Source organism: Varroa jacobsoni, unplaced genomic scaffold, assembly GCF_002532875.2.
Source record: "Varroa jacobsoni isolate VJ856 unplaced genomic scaffold, vjacob_1.0 scaffold_1280, whole genome shotgun sequence".
In the NCBI taxonomy this organism is placed as follows: Eukaryota; Metazoa; Arthropoda; class Arachnida; order Mesostigmata; family Varroidae; genus Varroa; species Varroa jacobsoni.
This window is the reverse complement of record NW_019214182.1, coordinates 74,709-80,539: the sequence shown is the minus strand read 5'-3', so window position 1 is coordinate 80,539 and position 5,831 is coordinate 74,709.

Here is a 5,831-nt window from a genome sequence, read left to right as displayed (position 1 = left end):
TCTTAAAAAGGGCCAGCCAACAGCTACGTTGGGGGTAGTAGAGGGGTGGAAGGGTGAGGAGTATAGAGAGGAAGTGGTGTATCGATCTATTGGCCTAGGCAATAAGTGGGGCTAGCTGGACTACTGCTGCCAAAATCGGGTCGCGGACCTTTTTCCCCTCTCTCACCCTATCTGTTTCGCCTTATGTCGTCTTTTTGGTTCTGTGTCGCCGCCCTTTACTGCTGCTTTTTCTTTCTTTGCCATCTTAGCCAATCGAACCGTTCTGCAAGTTCCAGAGTTTCTCTACTGAAGATAATCAACTCTAACGCCGGCAAGGCAACCGCAAGAGAGAATGTGCCCCCCCCCCCCACCCGCAACACTTCAGTCTTCTCTGTATATGGTATCGTAAAGGCGGGGTTTTGGTGTGGGGCTCATTGGCCGCATGGCGCTTGCGTCGGACCATTCAGCCGCCACATTCATGCGTGCAGCATGAAACTAGCACGGGCTACCGCCGTTTACGAAAGGCCCCTTCCGCGCGGTGGTACTGCTCCCAACGCTGCCGTCGCTACTCTTGCCTAAGCAAGGCTACCCATGCTTAGTAGTCGAGTGGGCTCGGCTCGGCATCAACCCCTCGTGAGATGGCGAGAGGTACTCAGATTGAGGAACAATTAGGGATCAAGACTAAAGTTTTGAAGCAGCACCGAAGGGGGCTGTTACTGCCGGCACAGAGGAGGTTGCCGAATTCGTCTGGACCAACCAGTCGGCGACGCGATTAAGTGGAGTGTGAAATTTCCATTTGCATCGTCATTAGGTGCAGAAGATGCGGTAGAAAGGAGACAACGACTTGTGTTCGGATACGTCATTTAAGCAGGATAACGGGTTTGCAGATATGTCTAGGAAAGAATGGTCGAGTTGCAAAACTCGAAGCCTGCTCGATCTCGTGAGACGGCCCCTCTTTAGGTTCGGAGAACTTTTGACCATCGAACTGCTGGTGCGCCGAGTAGACAATAGACCGGCAAAACATCTGTTTCGTTTCTTCCTCTATTCGTTCTGTCAAGCAGTTTCTCAATGGGCCAAATTGTCACTAAGAAGCCAACGTTTTCCTTTTGAAATTGGTGCATAACGTGGTTTCGTCAATAGGAGGTATATGCGCATCAGTGGTATATTCGAGTCTATGCGATAATTCCCTCTATACACAGTGTGTGCTGTTAGCTCATGTTCATTTAGACGCAGACTTACTGAAGTTCAGCTGGCACGATAATCGCAGGTTTTTTGTGTGATTCTATATGATAAAGCGGTTGCAAAGCAGAAGGCATGAGTGCTACTGGAAGGCGCAATGCCTCGAGATGACAACAGCGAGGAACTTAATAAACCTGGATACATCCAAGTTGAGTGAAACCGAGTACAAGCCTCGCATAAATATAGCACTTTAACGAAATGGTAAAATTTTATTAAACCTAAGTATGAAGTATGGTTTTCATTCCTTCTAAACCGCACTTTGAAGTTCATATTAATAGGTGTTAATTTCTTCAGTTCTCTGAGCGAAACGCACGTTCGAGGTAGGATATTGTACCCCAAATGGGAAATTCATGTACACTCACAAATCGACTTTTTATATCTTGTCCATCTTTCAATGCCTCTTAGGACAAGCTAATAGTTAAAAGCATTGCTGCCGTCGGGCTCGAAACAGGCTTTCGGAAGAAATCTGGGACCAGCGTTGGCACAAAACATCCACGCAAAAATCAAACCCATTCGGGGCAGTGCCTCCGCTGGATAGAAGGCTTAATAGGTAGAACTGGTTTATTTTGTAGTAGGATGAATGACGTGACAAAAATTATCAAATACATCAATTATCGATAAATAATAACGTATATATACAAACAAATTGTTTAGAGATGCGACTTTTATGTCATTGGCCATATTTCTTTTTATTAACTGCAAGCTAAAATTATATTAACATTCTGACCATTTGCCAGAACATTCTGACAGATTGCTAGACAGTAAATATGTATAAAGCTTGCTTGTACTCTACCAAGTTTTTTCTCATTGCCAAACCACTTACAAGGTAAATTTGAAAAATGAAATAAATCATAAAATGTTTAATAATAATATAGCGTAAACTATGTCACCCCTTGCAATCTGGCACAGTTTACCGTACCCAATACAATGCAAGTCATGTGTTCATAGCGACTGGCTACGTACGACATAACACAATGCGAGTGTCTAAAGTAGATACTACTTAAAAGTCTGTTTCTTTCCCTACAATGCTATCCGTCATGGTATCTATCAATACCGCCGGAACTCTGCGTCTGTTCATTCGATCCACGGCGACTTCGAAGTCGGACTGGGCTGACGTTTGGTCGCCTGCTGAAGCTTCATCCTGCGAAGAACTAGGTACAAGATGGACCCAACTGTATACAGTTTTCGAGGGGAGCTTCCTTACCCCATTCCATAGAGAATATGTTAATATGGACGAGTTAATCGTTCTTGCGATTTGCCTGATAGCCGTTGAAAGTTTGTGGCAGGTTTATATCGGGCACTTGACTGCTATACCGACCACATACTGTAGCTACTAGAACAGCGTTGCGGAAATGAGCGTTCGAGTTGCGCTGGGTAAAAGAGGTAAAGATTCTCAGTTTAGACCTCAAAAGTGTTTCTTCGCTAGCTGGCTCAATACACGCGGCACGAAACGAAGGAACGACGAAGACACAACGGCAAGGAGGGAAGAAGCGGACGACAGTTTATGTAGCGGAAGCAATGTTACAGCCTTTTTGGATGCTTCACCACGCCTTTTCGTCTTTGAATCGAACTGAAAATGTATTTATTTTACTAATGAGCTATGTAGTGTGGCCGTACGAAATGCGATAATAAAGATAAACTTACCATCGCGATTATAAAAACATATTTTGAAACCGCAAGTTACAGAGTCCTCAATCTCCGGAGACGCCAAGTTTAGTTCACCATTTCACCTGTGAAATGAAATTTACAGCCGCTTGTTTTCTTGATTTGCAGAGGACAACCTGCTGGGATTGTTACGGAGCGTGGACAAAAATATTTATATACATGGATAGACCTGAGCTGATAACATCTCATTCTGAGACATTGGTTCGCATTGGAACGAAGCACTCTATGTTTCACCATTTTTCTCCATATATTTAGCAAGCTATTTATCCGTGCGTGTGTTCATCCACTATTCTTCATATCAGACGAAAGCCAGTTATTTCTAATATAGGAGAACAGCGCAGATTCATTAGAATAGGGATAGAAGATCCGCTGGCACTATAAGAACGTGGACCAGATATTGCACTGTATGTATTATGTCTAATATGGTACATCCTATATGTTCTATATGTACTCGAACTTGACGAATTGATCTCCTAAGTTATTAACTTCCTTAATTACTGAAACACGGATCTGAGGGATATTCCACTTGGAAAAAACGGACTCCTTGATTTTTTTCCACGGTCTTTCTCCATGAAGCGGTTTAATGGAAATTCTGGAACACATTGATATTTCAACAGTACTTTCCGGGCTAATTTTTTAAACGCTTCAACATGTTCAAGGAATTAAGGTCAACCTAACCTTGAAATAGCAAAATAACAACAAGGGTGTAAATCACATAGTGACTGGTTTGATAAAGAGGGGCATAAACGTGGACTGCTTCGCTGGATAGTTGTATCCGAACTCACTGGCTGCCGCGGGAAGTTGCTGCATGACCCTATAGAAAGTTACTCGTTACCTAGCAGAATCAAAAGAGGTGCTTCTCAATTTCTTAGGCAACCACTATATTCACAAGGCTTTGCATTTTAATATCTCAGTGTAAACAATATTCCAGCAATGAGCGAATTGTACAGTTCACGCTAAGTTAATGAACCACAGTGAACCGTTCAATGAGATCTATTTAATCAATTGTATACTATATGTATGCATCAATTTGGTTTGTCAATAACTGTAGGTTCCGGGTGAGGAGCAATATATACAAGTGTATATTATTAACATTTATGTTCAGATAATTGCCAGGCTTAATTATGACGGGAATACAGAGAGTGCCACAGCAGGACAAGCAGGAAGGCGCAACTAGGTCATAAAAACACTGGATTGAGTTTGGCCTCAGAACTTGTGTTCTGGCCGAGCACACGAACTTTCAGGTTAGATTCGAAGGAATAACAGCTAGATAACTTCCGGTATCCGCGTATGATACGAATCACGTACGAGAAAAGAATGAATAAGTGAATCTTATGCACATAGATAAAAACCGGCGGACGCTGCCGATGTCATAATTATTGACCTGATGAGATACATTATTGCTTTACTAATTCGTGTTGTTTGTTATGTATAGATGCTGAAATTTGTCAAAGTAGTTACGTGAGCACTTCCCAGAAAGCGATGACAAAGAGTGGCCATTTTACGTATATCCCTAACGAATAGAGAAATACGTATTTGTATCATTAGTTGAACTACTCTCTGCTGATAAATGCAGTATCATCTGTTAGAGCAATTTATTTTTCAACACTTCCCTTCCTTTATGGAAGCCGTAATATTAAGCGTATCCATACGACCGAAGGTCTCGATTGACGACGATTCGGCCTTCGGAAACAGAGAAAAACCCGCGTCGTAGAAATCGCTAATAAGAATAATGGTAATTGTCGCCAGGTTTTGTACCCTTTGCCGCGTTCACATCGATTCGTGCTCCATTCCATTACCTAAATAGGAAACACTATCCGTTTTCATCGTCCCGTTTATGTGGAACTCTTGCTGTTAACATTTCGGCACAATGATCACGTCAATGATTAGTTCGTACAACAGCGGCGGCGACAGCGATCGAATCAGAGGAACGCCCACATTGAGGAGCTTTCATCAAGGTCGTTGAGACGCTTTTATGCTTTCCGGCCCCCTTTTGTCGTAGTAATACTAATCGAAGATAGATACTGTTTGTTCGTTTTGTCGGTACATCATTTTGCTCCTTCCATTAGCGTCTTCGCCGCTGTAGAGTTGGGGCCGACTGGATCTTCGTTAGTCTACTCAGTTATCCCAAAGACGGCTTGAGCGGGTGAGCCAGTGGGATGATGAGTATAAAAAAGAAAACGAGTTTTCTTCTGTTCGTAGCAGTTGAGCCACCCAATACGTGGATTCGTTGAATCTACTATCAGAGTCATATGAACGCTTATTTCGCATAGGTATCGTTAATTACTTATATGGAACAAAATTAGCATCATGTGATTATTATTTGAGCGACTAGCGCAAAGGTAGGCGTTAGTACCGCAAAAATTATAACTGTTTTGCCTTTTTTGAAAGCATTTTCCAAAATAAATACGCCATTTCAATATGTAGATGGATGGTAAACCATGCACGACGATACGGTCGAGTGTACTGATCTATGTGTCTTATTGTTGTATATGTTCTCTATGTGTGTCCTTTTGAAAAATCTATCGGCCTCGAGTGGTGATGCGCCGCATGTTTGTCGATTAATACATATCTAATCTATACGAGTCCGTAGTCCTTAAATCGGAAGGTCCCACAATACAGCTGATCCTAATCTTAGGGATAAGGCAAGCAACCTATTAATATTTGATTACGTGAAAAAACAGATCTACTCGAACAAACAATATATTATTGAATTGCTAATATTGTTTATCAGTAGCGATAACAGCCTTTATGACTAAGTTGTATCAGTGTCGTAAATACTTATAGCTCGATTCTAGCCATATGGTTGAAATGGAATTTCAAACGCTACTCTAGAAGCGCAGCGTGACCTAGTTTCACAAGACAAAATATGCAAGCTATACAACTAGAACCTATTTTCTTTTTGAATAGTGTCTGAAGGTTGTCAAATCGTTCTTTGTGCTTGGTTT